This window comes from Rattus norvegicus, chromosome 15, assembly GCF_036323735.1.
Source record: "Rattus norvegicus strain BN/NHsdMcwi chromosome 15, GRCr8, whole genome shotgun sequence".
Lineage (NCBI taxonomy): Eukaryota > Metazoa > Chordata > Mammalia > Rodentia > Muridae > Rattus > Rattus norvegicus.
Window position 1 is genome coordinate 56,589,771 of NC_086033.1, and position 18,456 is coordinate 56,608,226.

At 45.2% G+C, this 18,456-nt stretch overlaps 1 protein-coding gene and 1 long non-coding RNA gene across 11 annotated transcripts in view; both read right to left on the reverse strand.

Moving 5' to 3' along the window:
* The window catches only part of Lrch1 (leucine rich repeats and calponin homology domain containing 1), a 189,799-nt gene that overhangs the window by 120,368 nt on the left and 50,975 nt on the right, over window positions 1–18,456 (reverse strand). The window lies entirely within an intron of this gene.
* Window positions 1–18,456, reverse strand: part of LOC134482152 (uncharacterized) — a 38,295-nt gene continuing 19,839 nt past the window's right edge. The window contains exon 2 of the long non-coding RNA XR_010058205.1: window positions 1–18,456. This exon is cut by the window's right edge and continues 15,624 nt beyond it. This is a non-coding gene — a long non-coding RNA (uncharacterized LOC134482152).

Consider the following 18,456-nt stretch of genomic DNA (forward strand, 5'->3'; position numbering starts at 1 on the left):
GAGAATTCTGCCTTCACAACAAAGGAATGGAAAGTAATTGCTCCGTGTGTGTGTGTGTGTGTGTGTGTGTGTGTGTGTGTGTGTGTGTGTGTGTGATTATACAGGACATGCTTGAGACAGGAGACTCTAATGCTTCTTCTTAAGTAGCCTGCTGGTAGTGTGAGCCACCTTGTTTGGTTGGCTGGTTGGTTGGTTTTTGGTTTTTTCAAGACAGGGTTTATCTGAATAGCCCTGGATGTCTCTGTGAGCCTTCTTTTGGTGGGCTGTTTGGTTATTTGGTTGTTTGGTTGTTTGGTTGGTTGGTTGGTTGGTTGGTTGGCTGGTTGGTTTTTTAAAACAGAAAGGTTTCTCTGAGTAGCCCTGGCTAGTCCTGTGAGCCTCAGAGCAGCCCTGGCTAGCCCTGTGAGCCTCAGAGCAGCCCTGGCTAAGCTCTGTGAGCCTTCTTAGCCACAACCATTACTGAGCACTCACCACACATCCTGACAAACACCAAGGGGTTTCTAGCTCTCAATCTCATGTCCAGACAGCCTTGCTGGGCTCCGTGGCACACTCCTGCAGTCCCAGTACTCACAAAGCAGAGATGGGAAGATTGTGAGTTCGACCTCGACTAAGAAAAACTTAATAAGGTGTCTCCCCTTATTTACAGAAAGGAAAGTGGGACACGGAATGTTATTAATAATTTGGCTTCTAAGGTACAGCTTAAAGGTCAAAAAGTTATAAGTGTTCTCAATGTCATCAAACTGTACACATAAATAAAAGTGTGTAAAGAGGGGGATGGGAAGATAGCTCAGTCTGTGAAGCACTGTGTAGTCGGCATGAGTACTTCACATGAAATAGCCCATACTCGGGTAGAAACTGGCACCGTGGACTATGCCTGAAATCCCAGAGCTGCGGAGGCAGAAACAGGCAGGTCTCCAGCCAGTCTCAGTAAGCAATGAACTCCAGGTTCATTGAGCCACCCTATCTCAAAATAAAATAAAATGACTGAGGAAAGCTGTGCCAACCCGTAGCTTCTACATGCACATACAAACACACATACACATATTCATCACACATAAACCACACATGGTGACAAATGTTTAAAATGGTATATTTAAGGTCATGTATATTTTAACAAACATTTTAAAAAATGCTTGAAAAGAATAGCTAGACCCACGGTTGTTTCTTATACCAAAATAAATTGCAAGCAGATTAAAATTTTAGTAGTTTAGAAACAATAAAATTCCCAGGGGTACAGGAGGGGTGAAAACTCTAGGATCCAAACCCCAGTAATCCAATAGTCCACCATGAGAATCCCTGCCACTCACTAATGGTCTCCCACAAATTACTGATTTATGGGTAGAATATCTACCCAAAGTGCTATTACACAGAACTACCTCATTATCATCAAATTAAGTTTCATAATAACTCAGAAGTAATCCGTGGCTTCCAGGGAATCTGCCACACACTGGGCAAGTCTGACTGTCCAGCATGTACAAGGCCAAGCGCCCGAGCGAGACGAAGAGGCACCTGAAGAGGCAGCCCAAGCACCACAGCCAGCTTGTTCACTGTGGAGACAGCCACTGCCAAGGAGCAGGAGCAGTGGTGATGAGTGCATTCCAGAACCTACTGTTGGATGGAGCCTGCAGTCGAGGAAGAAATGTTTGCTATGGAAAGGATGCAGAAAATAACCACACTCGTATTTGAAGAAGCCACAGCATCCAGCAGGGAACAAACAAAATTATAGTCTTCCAAAATACCTCCGAGTTGAAAGCTTGCAAAAAGCCGCAAATCTTTTCCTGTAAGTCTAAATAGAGCTCAGAGGGAGGAGGGAGGGGCAGGGGCCAATCATGAATTGTCCCTGTGGCCTTCACACAGAGGTTGAGTCCCAGATATGGGGAGCACATTCTCCCTTCGGGCAGAACTGGAGAGTGGGGGTACAGGGTATAAGGGGGGACAAGAGTAAAACTGCAAGGAACCACAGGGTGGAAAAACCAGATCTCTCTGAAATCTGAGCTCACTGCAAAGAGATGACAAATGCTTTCCACTATGCCGCTGCTGCATCAACCTATGTTTTGCTGCCGTTGTCCCAGGATCAACCTAACTGCATTTCACCACAGGAAGAAAGTCAAAATGCACCTCTCCCAGAATGCAAAGATTCAAAGCCACGCCATTTCCAAGGCCGGTTGCTTAACTGAACACGAAACTAAAAGGGAAACCAGAACTGACCTCGTGGTAGCACTTTTACCAAAATCTGAGCTTCAAGAGCAAGTAAGCATTCTGCAGGTCTTATAAAATATGAAAGGCATGCTGTGGATCCAGATGGCCCTGCTGTAAAAAGAGCCTTAACTCTATTCTTGCTATATAACTAATCCATCAAAGTTTTTCTTTGACTCAGGCGCAGGGTCATTTCCTCAGTTCACCAGTTGCTGTACTACCCTGCCCTCCACCAAGGTTGTGGCTCCACTGAGCTCTCATGCAATGGGTCCTAGCATGCTGGGGATAGTCCTAAAGACAGAGTCAAGTGTAATTACAAGAGGCTCCAGTGAGTGGCGCACTGCCAACTTCCGCCAGCCAATTAGAGGCCCTTACCCATGCGGTTGGTTTACCCAGCACACATAACACAAAATGCATTTCCACGGGGCTGGGTAAGAAGTTAAAAACAACAAGCAAAACCAAGAAATGAAGGGCAAGATAGGCTGCACGCAAACGTGAGAAGACAGTGTCTTCACAGGATTCTGTCCCAGTGTTCTGGAGCTGCTGTCCTATCACTGGCTTCGCCCTATGAGTCTCTTCTCTTGGACTTCTGCAATGTCACCCACAACTTCTCGGGATCCTGAAATTAAAAGGAAGGCTGGCTCTCTGAGGTATTCATTTCCTGGAGTTCAGAAAGATTTCGCAGGCACTGTCACATTCGGGATAAATGACCTGTGAAGCTTGCAAGATGGCTAGACCAGGGGGTGCTTTATGAACCTTAGCCACTGTGTCCTGTGTCCTGATCCAGGGCATTCCCATGGTGAGTTGGAGTGGCCATAGGGGCTGGGGGCGGCAAAGTGCAGAAGTCACCATGGCACAGTCATGAGTGGACCAAACATTAGACTCTTTGTCTCTCAAAACAGCTGGTAGTGAAGTGTACTAGGAAGCTGAACAGAGCCTCCATGTGATTCCAAAGTCCACAGGGTCACAGCTGAGACTGTGCAGCCTTGTGCCTTAGGCACAGCCCTACATATTTTGCAGCTAACACCCGTCTTATAGACGTTCTTTCTAACTTTTTAATTAATTATTATGTTAATATGTCTATGGCAGGAGGACAGAACACAGTGTGTAATCTCTGTCTCCACTTCTCTTGTCTCCACTTCTCTGAGAACACACACACACACACACAGAGAGAGAGAGAGAGAGAGAGAGAGAGAGAGAGAGAGAGAGAGAGAGAAAGAGAGAGAGAGAGAGAGACATGAACACAAAACCCTTAGTATTGGTTTATTCCTTCCATTGTGAGATTCAGAGATGGAATGAGGCCATCTCTATCTGGTAAGCATCCCACCATCCCCTTCGTACTCTTGCTTGTAGCCTCTTTCCTTTCATCAAGTAGCCCCTCATATTTTAGTATGGTAAAGTGTGGGATGATGTCACAGATGAGGCAGGTACAAGAGATAGAAGGAGGCCTGTCATTGGACGAGAAGGAAGGATGGGCAGGAGAAAAGTTTGAGGGAAGAGGAGGAGATGGGAACAGAAGAGAAGGCAGCAGTGTAGCCAGAAGCTGACGTTAAGATTCCACACTGTACCTTTACAGGTTGTGCACCGGGCTTTGTATGTTTAGGTGGGCAATTATATCTTATCGATTGGATCAAAGGTTATTGTGCTGTGTGTTCTTTCATGTGCAGATTTAAGTGTAAGGGAGTGTGGGCGGCTGGTCTGGGCTGCCACAGAGCTGGGATGTGTGTTTCTGGCATGGAAACCTGCCTTGGGAACTAGATAGGTAGAGAGATTGCCAGGCTCAGAGAGAGGCCTTCGGCAGTGTGATATGGGATGGCACAGAGCCGGTAAGACGCTTTTCTAATTCTGGCAAGATATCTAGTGGATATCTTGGGGCACTACAGTGCCGGACCTAGAGCAAGATAAAAGACAGCCCTTTAATATAATTTTACAACAGTAAACACAGTGGTATACGCCTACAATACCCAACCTTTGAGAAATGGAGGCATGAGGATCAAGAGATCAAAGCCAGCCTTGACTACAAACTGAGTTCTAGGTCAGCCTGGGCTACATAAGACCCTGTCTCAAAAGAAGCCCAATCAATAAATCAAACTATGCTTACCATACTGTATTTATGTATAGGAGACGTTTTTGGACTCATCTGCTGTCACCACGCTGCTATTATTTAATGGGCTCTCTAGCTGCACAGCATCATGGTTAGAGCGGTTGGCCCCGACCCCATGATACCTAACATTATGTCACTGGGAGCCCGATGCTGGACTAGAGACAAGTTATAAAGAGAAAGAAATTAATAATGTGGATGATAAAAACATAATGTAGACGACTCAAGGATATCCCAAAGGCTCAAATCCTGCCAAGGAAAGGAAAGCCTAGAAAGAGGGAACCTTATTTAGCCCTTGACAGCATGCCATTGCTTCAGTGATTGATAGCCATGTCCAAGCAGGAGCCACACTGGTAGGCTCAGTGGAGGGGGAATTCAGACCCAGTATCCTTCCTGATCTCAGCATGTGTGTCCATGCACACACCAGGCTGACAGGGAATAAAGAAGAGGATGGAAAGACGGAGGAAAATATATCACAGGAAGAGAGTGAGACGTGACGTAATAGAACACGACAAAGTCCCTCTGGAGCGCAGAGCTGCAGGATTTGTTCTACTTTTCTGAACCCCAATTTTCTTTCTGATAAACAAAAAGCTTTAGTGCTACCTAAGCTTCATGACCAGCAAAGGGTCATAAAGAAACGCATCCTTCAGTGTTACCTTGGCTCCCCAAGGTTAGATGACTTAGCTTATGTCACCTCCACAGAGACTGGCAAGTCCCAAAACATCACATTTCAAATGTTGCATGGATTCACGAGCTCTCCAACGTTCAGCTGGGTTGTGCCGAATCTTGACTCTTTCCTTTTGGCCTCTGAGGTTAGTATTCTTTTTTCTCTTTCCATGTAAGACATTTATAGGCAAATGAAGGAATCCAGCTACCAAATCTAAAGGTCTTTCCATTGGAACACACTAAGTATTCAAGAAGCATTTGTAGACACTGTAGCGACTCCTCAAATATTAATATGAGATAAATCAATCAAGAAATTAAAAGGAAAGGCTACTTAGTATTTATCTCACTTATGAAGACAAAAAGTCAGGAAATCATGGCCATTTGGGGATTTTCGCTTTTAATTTTACATGAGCTCACGTACAGAGGGTGGTTCATGCAAGAAAAAGAAAGCTTGATTATTCATTTGCTCTATAACTGTATCTCCTCCTTTCTCCATGGTCCTTAATTTAAAAATGGCAGGGCAACGTCTCCTCGGCACAAGTTTTGTTATCACTCCCCTTCGTCCGCAGTCGAGAGCGGGCTGACTTCAGGTTTACACTGATAGAATAGGCTGCTACCACGCGGCTTTGCACATGCAAGGGGCTAAGAGCGAACGAATGAAAACCAAATCTGCTGTTACACATTCTCCACATAAGATGACATTATCAAGGCTCACAGGCCTCCTTCCGTTTTAATTAAGAGCAAGCTAAGCAATAGACAAAGGAAATGGCTCCCCAATGTCATCCTTTGTGCTACACAGAGCATGACTGTATATAAAAGCCACATGTGAAGCACAGTGGATGACTTTTAAAACGTTGGAAGCACTAAAACATCATCCTATAAGTTCATGTTGTATTTGACAAATGCCCTGTCCCGGGTGTCATCCAGTAAACATTTTACAAAGGGTGGTGTCCAATGTGACTGCTTTCGGAACTCCCCAACCCCATCGGCAACACCCGTCACACCTAAGAAGTGAATCCTCCCGGGTAGGTTTGGCTCACGTTACTCCATCCATCCCTGTGTTGCCCACTCAGCAACTACTTTGTGTGTTTGTGCCGGGACCCGGGGGGTTTCCACATGAAAAGTCACCATCCTTACCCTTAGAAATCCCCAGTTCAGTGAGGAAAAGCACTTGAGAAACCACAGAGTCAACGGTAACTGTGATTTTAAAACATGCTTTCCAGGGTACCCACATCAGGGCAACACTGTTTAAATGGCCAAAGGCAAGGCAAAGCCATATGTGTTCACGAGTGGAGGCGGAGAATCAAAGTGCATGTGCACTCTTTAAAGAGGAAGGGAATTATTACACAGGCTCTAACATGAATTTGGGTGTAGCGTGCTAATTGAAATAAGCCAAAGGAAGCCAAACACTATGTTGCGCTTACATGTGAGGTATTCAGAGTTGAATTCATGGGGAATGAATAGTCAACACTTAGAGACCATTGGGTAACCAGCGGGGCCGGGGGATGGAGAAGCAATCCGTGGGCACAGAGTTACCGTGTGTGACAGGAAGTGCTCTGAGATAGAGGAGGTTGGTGGTTACAAAGTAATTTGAATGGACTTAAATCACTGAACTGTACACGAGACGCCTGAGGCAATAAAGTTTTCATGTGTTTTATCCAACTTGAAAAAAATATTTAAAACACCAAGTTTTCCACAGTCTTTCAGATTCCTTCTACCCAGCGGTGACATCTAAGGATGTGTCTGTTGCCAGTCCTCATCTGAAAGCAGTCCTACTACCCGAGAGAAAGGGAGGCAAGAAACTTAACTGTGGGACCTCCAAGGTGAGGTGGGCTCTTCCAGTTTCTCCCAGAAAACTCACTTCAGAGCCCAATGTACAAAAAGGGCAGCAACCACAGATTCCCACAAGGAGGGGCCAGGTGAGAAGACAGAGTTTGCCAGGAGCCCAGCAGTTCCTGCCCAGGCTGTTAGACTCCTCTATGCTCAATGTTAGACCCATGAACAAAGAAATCTTCGGGGTCAACTCAGCTCCAGTCACCCTCTGATAGCAGCTCTGTGAAATGCTCCAAACCGGAACTCCTGGCCAAGCCCACTCATGGCACAGAATGAAGAATGAGATACAGGATTAATATTGTCTTAGCTCTGGCCCATCATGAACACATCATAGGTTACTCAGACAACATCTATTTATTTCTCATGGTCCCAGAAGCCAGCAAAACTTCTCACGGTTGCAGAAGCCAGAGTTCAATAAGATTGACAGCTGATGTGGCATTTCAGGTAACATGGCGGAAAAGGTCTAGTAACTGTTTCTTGAGGGCTTCCTTCTAATAGCCTGATCACCACCCACCCGTCTTACCCTCCAGCAACATCCATCGAAGGTTAGGGTTTCGAAAGAGCAGTTTAAGGAAAATACAAACATTCAGCCTCCGGTTTTGTTTTAAGCCACTATTTGGGGGTGAGCAATTTCATGGTCATAATTGGATGAAGTACAGAGATACACAGATGTTAGGGAAGTTTGAAGTTTAATGCTCATGACTATGATGAAGGGAACCAGGGGGGAACAGAACATCCTGGCTGGATGTCAAGGTGCTAACGGGATCACCTAACATTTGGGTGGGAGGGAAGCTAGGAATCCAAATAGACAAAACTGCACCATTGCATGGGTAAGTGGATGGATTTGGTTAGAGCCAGGGCTAGAAGAGAGGTCACTGCAGCAAACAAGACTGAGAAAATGGCACATGCCTGTGAGCCTGACCCAGAAGCTATAAATGGCAGGCCAATGTTTAGTAAAAAAAAACTTGGGTAGCAAGATGAATCTACCCACCACAAAACCCTGCTAAAAGCCACTATTTCAAGGGTTAAAATGTACCTCTGACACATAATTAACATTCCTGGGGTTAGCCAAGTGATCCATCATGATGTTAATGCCTTTTCTTCTTCATCTTGATGTAAAACAGATTGTGTGCCCGGGCAAACAGCTGAATCTAAGTCCCGCCCACACAGCTGCCCAGCCTCCCACCTGTCCCAGGGCCTCCTAGGAAAGCAACGCTCCTCCCCCTTCACGGATTTTTCTACAAGACTTCACGCCTCTATGGCTTCCATTAAAATCCAACTCAAACCCCTATGTCGGGAGATATCACTACTCGCTCAATGAAGAAAAATGAGAGAGCATTCCACTGATAGTGGAGGCGGATTCACCAGGAAATAAATGGGACAGAACCGGGCACTAGAACTCTCATTGCAAATCTAAATGAAGCAGATCCCAGCCACTTCCCTTTCTGCTGCAGGGAGCTGTGTCCATCCCTCCATCCTCCAGCCCACACCATCCACACTTCACACTCCAGGCAACAAAATGAAGGAAGGTGACTGCACAACCCACATTCTGTCTTTCAGCGATTCAGCCCGGCAGGCAACTGTTGCAAGTTAAGAACAGAGGTGGGGCTCCATAAGTCATTCCAGTTAAAGAAGTGGGTGGGGCAGCAGCAGTGGAAAGCATGATCCATCCCCAGTCACTGATAAAAGGTGACAGGTTTAAACACATCCCTGAAGGAAAAGGTTGACTTCGATGAAAAGTAAGCACACGCATATACACACACACGCACGCAAGCACGCACGCACGCACGCACGCACGCGACCTGAAAAACAGAAAAGCAAAGCTGATGAGGATGGGTAGGTGTTTTTCTAACTAATCCATACTTTCTTTCACTGGTGCTGGGAAGCTCAAGCTTTTGGACATTTGAAGCCTCTTAAATTAGGGCCTGTGAGATAGCTCAGTAGGTAACGGTGCTTGCAGCCAAGCCTGAGGACCTAAGTTCAATTCCCAGGTCTCACATGGTACAGAAAGACTGACATCTGAGAATTATCTTCCATAGGTATGGTCAGCATGTACAAACACACTAAAATAAAAAGTGTAGTAAGCATTTTAATGAATTAATTTTAAAAGGCTCTAAGCCAATCACATGTATGGATTTCCCCATCCTTACGAATAGCTGTCTTACCCCATTGCTGTCCTTCTATACCTGTCTCCTGCAGTACCACGACACTTCTGTGAGAGCCCTGCTCAGCCAACACAGTGTAATCACCCCAGCACTATCTTGCACTAAAATCTGGGCTTATTACCACCATTAATAAGAAACTGCTCCCAAGATAAAGCCGGCTTGCAGTAAATATGCCAGATGATGAGTCCCTAGCTCAGAGGGACTCTGGAACCTCCTAGCAGCTGCTCCCAAGAGAAGCAGAATGTGGGCTCAGTCCGAAACCACTCGCCCAATTACAGTGGAGGCCAATAACAGGCCAGCATCTTTAAACCACACTAAAAGCTTCAACCTCTGCTTACTCTGGGCCACGTGCCAGTGGATCAGCTATTATACCTTCTGGCCCCTTGCAAATGCTGTTTTCCCAAAAGGCTTCTAGCTTTCACTGAGCAGCACATGCACAACAAAGCCAGTTCAGGGAAATTACCAAGGGCAAACTTCCTAAAGAAACAGCAAGTGTAAACCTTCTCAATAGACATGCCCGTCTCAGCCCTCTGTTCCCACACCCTGCTAGAAAATCCTAGGGGTGGGCAAGTTGTTTAAAGTAGAAACTAATTTATACCCTTAGCTTATTCTTAGTTTAAATTGATTTCAACAAATACCATAGTACAAAAAAACAGACAAAAACCAAAACACATATACTGGAGTTTTTCATCTTTTGGGCCCTTTGGACTCTGAACAGTTAGTTCCTTTTGGGGATATGTGAGTGACATTCGTCCTGAATGTCTAGAGCCAGTAGTACAGGGAAGAAACTCAGCAGCTACTGGAATACAATCCACTACTCTGCAAGACGGTACCTGTTGTTAGAGGCTGGGCCAGGCTTCCCACTGCTTTTTAATGTGCTTCTGCCAGCCATCCTCATGCAGACACATGTTAGCAAAGATGCAAATCATACCCACCCAGGCTGAAGGGAAGCAAAATCCACTCAGCCGTCAAGGTGTGGCAGGTTAGCTCCGTGCCTTGGTAGGTCCTGAGTGTAACCGACTACCTTAATGGTCTCAACCAAGGCAGATGGTTGGCCAAAGGAATCCCATCAACACAGAAGGCACAAGTTAAGCCTGCTGTTTTTAAAAGGGGGAGAAGGAGAGGGAGAGGGAGAGTGTGTGTGTGACTTAAATCATGGTAAGCATGTGTAACACTCTAATAATCCCAGCACTGTGAAAGGTGTAGTTAGTGTGTGTGTGTGTGTGTGTGTGTGTGTGTCTGTGTGTGTTACAGAAATCATGGGTAAGCTTGTGTAACACTCTAATAATCCCAGCACTCTCTTGAACTATCATCAGGTAAGTGCGGTAAGCACTGTGCCAACTACACTACCATCCAGACATTCTATGAGCGTTCTTCATTACACATTTTATCCCTGGGCTCCTCCTGCAACTTAGCCTGTTCCATTTAACTCGGTTCCTTAGGACTGCTTTAGCCACCAGTTCACATAAACACCTTATCCCAGAAAGAAGAATGCAGTCTGATATGGTTTAGAGTCTAATGTCTGCAGCACAGGCATAATAAACCTATTCATCAAATAAATCCCTCGAGCACTTCAGAACACAAACCAGAGAACAGAGGCCTTCAGGATGGACAGTGGAAGCTCTTCAGAGCAAGCTCACCCACCTGAGGAGAGGTCCACTTTATCCCAATGCACTGTCTACAACTACTGAGCACAAAAGCACAGTGACTGTTACCGTTTACAAGGTATCTGGTGATTTTACATTTTCTTGACATGCTGTAGAACTTTATAATAATGAGGGTATTTGAATATCATATTTATTCTAACACAATAAGAATCTGACTTAATACTTTCTTCTGAGAGATCTGGTTAAAGCAACAGCAAAGAATCGGACACAGCCCCCTACCCCCTTACGCCTTACATCTACCTGCTCTAACACCAGCAGAGTCACCTGTTAGGAAGCATATGGAAGCCTGTGGCTCACTGGTTCAACACCTCTCACAGTTTGCTTCTGCCTCAGACCAAAGGCTACACTCGATTTTCTGTTCCAAGTACAGTACACTCAGTACTAGGCTCTGACTAGTCAAGAGCTGTCTCCTACATTTGAACAACATGCCCAGCATTCCTTCCATGAAGCAGCGCTGGTCCCACCCCTCCACGCTCCTCAGGGACCGAGAAATGCACAGATACAGAAAGTGTACTGTGGAGTCAGCCTGTGACACACTTCCCAAGGATGGGCAAGTGTCACTTTGCAGACAGAAATGTCCTGTTCCCTGTACGTTCAACAGTACCCAAAGAACCTTGTCAACACTAATGAAGTGGACAGATAAAAGCCAAACATCTGTGATCTTCATGCCCCTCCTAGAAGATCCCAAACTGGGAGCTGAGGCATCTCTGTGGCAGAGGAACAGAGCTGAGCTGCCAGCCTCTGCTCTCAGGGCCAGGGATTCCCACAACACCACCAACAAAGAGAATTTGATAAGCTGAATTACACAGCCTATGGGAGTCAAGAACCCTTACAATCAATCCAGAAAACGTTTCAGCAAGCCATACAACACAGCTAAGTAACTGTCTTTAGTTAATGACCCACTCCATGTCAGAAAATGAGGGAAATGTTAATCTGACAGTGTCTGGCGCTGTCATAACTAAAACTCAGGTAAAATACTGCTTTTTAATGTGCTTCTGCCAGCCATCCTCATGCAACATCCAACGCCAAAGCAAACTTCTCCATAGTTGGTGAGGCAAAGAGAACAGGCCCCGTGGACATCAGCTATGGAGCTCAACAGTGCTTCAGAGAGACATACTGGCTTACCAGACGGTGCTCTGGATAGAGCGCCCTGTCCTGATAATCTACCTAAACTGGCTTTTGCTGTGACTGAAACTCCACTTGGGGGCAGGAAAGATGGCTCAGTGGTGAAGACAGCTTGCTGTTCTTCCAGAGGACCTTGAATTCAATTCCATCAGACAAGTCATGGCTCCAGGGATCTGACATGGTCTTCTGGCCTTGTGGGCATCTACATACATGTAGCATACACAAATACTGAGACATAGGCATAGACACATAAATAAAATTAAACCTTAAAATCTTGATGTTTGTTGAACCGTATAACTGTTTCTACTGAACTACAGAATTCTAAAAGAATTCTATTTATCTCACTTTACTCTATTTTTAAATTATTTTCCCCAGGAAGTATCAATAACTAACTGTAAACACCACTTGATAACAGACACGGCATATCACCATTAATATAAAGGTTAGAGGACAATGTGTCTTTAGTGTTCCTAAGGTTGGCTGTCTGGACAAAGGGCCAGATGCTAATGAAGGAGTCAGAAAGTCCTTTGCACTGACACCTGCCAATCATGGCTGCCACCATGGACACAAATGCATCAGCGAGTCGAAATGCTTCAAGGACCAAGAGCAGACACTACGGTTACATTACCCGCCTTCATGACTTAAACCAGCACTGGTCCAAAAGGAAATTAAACATGCTCTCTCCCTGAACTGACTTAACCCAGTATTAGAAGAAATAGAACATAACATACAATGACACACTCCAGAAAGTGTGGCAGAAAACATGTAGATACAGAACTGAAGGAGTCTCCCGGCTTGAGGATCTATTTCAGCTCAGTGTCAGAACACGTAAAATCTATGAGGCAACCATTTACTCCCTCCTGTCATGACGCCATGACACCCAGCAGCTCCTCCGTCGAAGGTTCGCTTCCATTTCTTCTGCCTCCAGTATTGAGCTCAGTGGGTATTTTCTTTCCAAGATCCTGACCATGACTCCATGTAAAAACCCTTACCATCTCCCTTGACCTATCTTACAACCTGGGCTCTCACTTCCAGCATGTTCTGTTGAAACATCTATTCCTTAACAGTTTTCCTGAAAATCCATGGTGGTGGTTTCAAGTCTACCTTCCTAAAATAAAGAAAAACAAAAGGAAAAACTTTAAATAGGAATTTTAGATGCCAATGTGGTTAAGACTCATGAAAAGTAAAGCACCATTTTCTAATACTTGCTTTTTTTTTTTTATCCAAAGGGAAAGTCCCTTTCTTTTCACAAGACAAACCCACACTGGACTCAGAGCCCAGAGGCATATGGAGAAGCAGCAACAGTCTAAGTAGCTGTGAATGAAACTCAACCATGAGCTGTTTCATGGGGGGGTGGGGGGGGTGGGGGGGGTGGGACGGGACATCCCTAGGTAGACCAGTTGTTCCCAACCTACCTAATGTTATGGCGCTTTACCGGTCCTCATGTTGTCCTGTAGCTGTAATTTTGCTAGTGTTATGATTCACAATATAAACATCTGATAAGCAAGATATCTGATATGTAACCCCTATGGGAGTTGTCACAGATGTGAGAACCATTGAGGTAGACATTTCACAGCTTTCAGAAAAAGTTCCTCAGGGTAACACCTGACATTTTCATCTCCAAGGATGCAGAACTCATGCAAACGCATAGAATTCTCTACTTATTTTTTTTTTCTGGCCACTGGTGAGTGAAAAATGTCTCAGCAAAGTTCAACAGACAACGCAGAAAAACTACCCACCCAATACCGGGCCTCCCTTGTAATTTCATATACATGTGCAAACACATTCATGGTTTATGGGACATACTGAAGGCATCACAGCATCTTGAAGACAGGGCCTCTGTTTTATTAAACTTTGTATCTAAGCAGCTAGTGTTATCGGATGTTCAACAGATTCTCAGAAATATCTGTTGAGTAAATGAAAACTGAACCAAAGCAAAGCAAAATGAGGGCATGAGATTCTACTGTGAGGAAGAAAGTTCTGGACCTATCACAGAAAGGAGCTCCTCAGACCCTCTGAGAAGAAAAGAAAAAGAAAGGGGTCACTAGGGATTGGGTGGGTGGTGGCTGGTTTGGTCTTTATCTTCTAAGGAAAGTCTGAATGAATGTGTCTACAAATGCTTAATCACCACAGCAGGAGAAAAAACACTGATCTTTCTCTTTCATGGAGAAGGGTGAGGAATGACTAATAGCATACAAGGACTCAAGGCTGAACTCGGCTGCAAGGGCCTTGCTCAGTTTCCCTAGGTGTGGGGAGAAGGAGCAGCAGCAGGGCTGGTGGTAAGTTCTGAATTCAGAAGAGGCCTCCCATTCCTGCTGCTACCCCAGATAAGGCAAAAGACTTAGGAGAAAGGCACTTCATATGCATGAAAATGGCACCACACCACTAGTCAGTGAAAGGTTTGGGATGGGAACCAAGTTCTGCAGCTCACTGGCCAAACTGTATCCAGGTCACGGCTCTCCTTTGCCTGACAGAAAGGCTGAGGTGCTACCATCCCCTGTCTAAAGCGTGAAGTGCAAACAACTGAAGGCACTTCTGTAGACTGAGAGCCCAATACCACCCAGAGCTATTTACCTGGCACATGAGAGGGTCTTTTCTGAGCTCTGGGGCATAGACTTCACCTAAATAAATGCACATATAAATACACCTATAAAAGGTGCTTCAGGAGCTGGGGAGATGGCTTAGCTATGCTTACTGGTTAAGTATGAGGACCTAAGTTAGAGCCCTGGCATCCATATAAGAATTCACTTTTAATTCCAGTGATGGGGATGGAGAACAGATCCCTGGGTTTACTGGGCTTACAGCCAGCCTTCCCAGGCCCCAGTGGAAGACCCTATCTCAGAAAAACAAGTCTACTTAGCTCCTTAGGAACAACAACCAAGGTCAATCCCCAGCCTCCACACACAGGTGCACAGGAACCCAATGCATGTATTCAACATGGGGGGGGGGGGATGACAGACAGACAGAAAGACAGACAACAGAGAAGGAGGGAGAAAAGCTTCAGATCAGTTACCTTATGGAAAGACACATGCTAGACTCCAAAGCATCTTACAAATACATAATGGTCCATCTGCGATTTTTCAACGTGAGAGTTCTCTGGAAATTCTTTCCCATTTACAAATTTACTAAGTAAGAGACTTCAGCCTCCACTGACACTAGGAACCTATACCTCACACCAAGCTAGGCTTTCTAGATCACTGCCTAACTGCCAAAGGGAGGAGGTGGAAACATCACTAGGCCAGAGGCACAGGAAGGACCCCCCGTCTGCCGATGGCTGTTTTATATTTATTTTGATAGCAAAGTGGTTTTTCTGGCACTAGAAATGCAAAACCAGGATACAGGCCTCCCTTTCTGCTCCCTGCTGCCTACCTTCAAGATTTATTCTAGTAGTCTGTCTTACGTCATGTCAGCTCATCTAAGAAGATGGACTGACACATGTCACAGGGTCTTGCCGTGTTCCAACTCCCTGAATGACACTAATCTCTTGATCTATAAAATCCACACCCTCGCCAAGATATTTTCCGTCTCCTAATTCACGGCTCCTCTGCCAAACGCATCGCAGGTCTAAGTCATGTTTACATCTGGAAAAATAAACAATGCTTGATTGCTCCAGGAGCAAAACATTTGGGAGCTACACCACTGGCAAACGACAGCTCCAAGAGCCGCCTGCCTGAGAACAAAAAGTGGGACAGGCGTCTGTACTGATTCTGACAGGATGTCCTTCCCAACGCCCAAAGCAGAAAGATTTCCAGGAAAATTTTTCCCATTATCAATGAGACTCCACTTGTGAAAACACAGTCATTCAGAAGACCCCAGCTGAACGCATGTGTATCAAAACATGGAGAACAACTGATGGATGGCCAACCCTGAGGACAAAAGTAACGCTGGCGTGTCTGTGCTTGAGGCGTATCTAGAGACAGAAATACCAGCTGCTCTGATTTGGTCATTGCCTGTCATATACCTGTATTTAATTATCAGTGTCGTCCCCCAACCCCCAGTGTGGAACTGCTAGCATCAATTAAAATATCTTTAAATCCCTTAAAAGTTTAAATCTCTTTTGTCCTTGGGAACTGTAACACCAAAGAGGTCTTGATGAAGGAACAGAGGAGGGCTCAAAGCTGAATTTATTTACTCATTCATTCATTCAATCATTCATTCATTTTTAAGACAGGGTTTCACAGATCCCAGACTGGTCTTGAACTCAGTTGACGATGCTGAGAATGCCTGCTCTATCTGCCTCCCCCACTCCTGAGTGCTGAGATCCCAGGCATCCAGCACTATACTGTTTCTTGTGGTCCTGGGATCAAACCCAGGGCTTTGTTCATGCTCGGCAAGCCCACCATGACTGAGCTCCTCTGGAAGGAGGATGGAAGGCAGAGCTCTGTAACTCACTGGTACACTTGCCTAGGACAAAAGACCACGGGTTCCACCCTCAGCACCAGAAAGAGAAAATAAACCACAGGGCAATGTGGCTAATGACTGAGGTCAGAGTTGGGGTCCAGATACCTAAATGTTGGGCAGTGGCTCTGAAACGTTTCCTTCATTACAAGACGACTTCGGCAGGATCTGAGTCACTGACATCCCTTCCCAGAACAAAGTGTTCGATGTCTCCCTGTGATATACAATACAGTGAGTCCTTCTTACACCATCGTCCTCATCTCTAATGTCACAACATCCTCCATCTGACTTGACAGCCCGAAGGCAAAGCCAGTCAGGACTATCATCTACAAGGAAACTGGGAGTTTGTTTTCTAAGAAAAAGCAATTGTTTTCAAATGAAAAACAAAAACATCAACCAGAAAATAGGATTCAAGATAAAGTTCTAAAGAGGATTTGGAAACAGCACTAAGACTAAACTTTCCTAGAGTTCTCCTTTTAAGTTCTTCCTTAACTGGGTGTGTCTTCTAGAAGCCGCCTGAGCTATTTCACCCTTTGTGAATCCCACATCTCTTTTCTTTTTTTCGTGAAGATTTGTCTGCTGGGTGTTTACAGCTTTAATTTTATGGTTTACTCATGTATCATCTTTGTTTTGGTCTTTCTCCAGCAATTCTATTTCCCTAGAACCAAAAAAAAATACACCCAGGGGCTGGGGGTGGGAGGGTAGCTTGGAGGTTAAAGCATTTGCCCAATAAGCAAGAAGATCTGAGTTTAGAGTCTCCTCAGAACATGGCCAGGAAAATGCTAAGCAGTTAATATAATCCAGTCTCAGATATCTGAAACCCAGAATCCCTGGAGCATGCCAGCTAGCAAGACTCACTGATAAGTGAGTTCTGGGTTTAAATGAGAAAATCCACCTCAAAGAATAAAGTGGAAAGGTGGTCAAAGTTATGGAAGACTCCCAAGATGGGTCCCAAGTCCATGAGCACACGCACGTGTGAGCACACGCGCACACACACACACACACACAAACAAAACATACATGCATGTACACACATACACAAAATGCACATGCATATGTGCACACACACATAATATGTACACACACACAATGTACATGCATATGCCCACAGTTACCTAGAACTCACTGGTGGTCAACCATCACAACCTTCTAAGGCACAACTGAGAAGTGGGGGGGGAGGGAGGGAGGGAGAGAGAGAGAGAGAGAGAGAGAGAGAGAGAGAGAGAGAGAGAGAGAGAGATGGATGCAACAAAGATGCAGTTATCCTGGATGGTTAAGATAGAGACATCTGTTGTATCACATGAGGACCATGACTACTAATATCAAATTGTATCCTTGGAATCTGCCAATGCCAAAGGTTCTAGGTACTCTTTCCACAAAAGAGAGGGGGAAAAAAGAAAAAACACAAAAGAGTGGCACTGGGTGAAACTGTGCACTTGCAAAGTGACTTAGTGGCTTGACTGTTCCACACTTTCAATACACGGAACTAAAACTAAGAACCCTCCCCCCCCAAAAAAATTCCCAACAAGCGTATTTACGGAGCCAGCTCAATCTGAAAAGCACACAAGCCCCGGCTAACCTAATGATGGGTAGAAGTGCTCATGAAGAAACACAACCTCACAATGTTAGTGCTGGGGAGGCAGGCGGGGGGGAGCAGGGGAGGGAGCTCAGGCAAGATAGCTCACTGTGTAAGGGGGGATGGGGAGAGCTGGGGGAGGGAGCTCAGGCAAGATAGCTCAGTGTGTAAGGGGGGACTCGGGGGAACTGGGGGAAGGAGCTCTGGCAAGATGGCTCAGTGTACAGAAGCTGGCAAGCTGATGCCAATCCCTGACACTCACATAGGAAGAGTTGAAAACTGGATCCACATACACAGCATAGCATGTGCACACACGTGACAGCATACCTGACAGCATAGACATTCGCACATAACGCATAAACATAAAATAATATTTTAGTAACAGTTTTAAAGGTGTTTGACGAGGGTCACCTTGAAAACTTAGGAGGAAAGAAAGGACCTTGGCAAATGTATATTCCTTTAAAGTAATTTACCAAGCTCATTGTCAACTGCATGGAAAACTGGTGTTTCTTTAAATCAACTGCAACTCGATAAAAATTAATTCACTACAAAGTTCCCATTATTAACACTCTTAGCAGCAAGCTAATAAGTGTCCCTTGATACTAATGGCAGACATTTGCAACTCCATTCTGTCTCCTTGGTTACAGCTAGAAATGGGAGACAATGATGCTCGTCTCGGTAGACAGTCAGACGCGTGTTACTGAAATGACAATTGTCACTGAAGCAGTT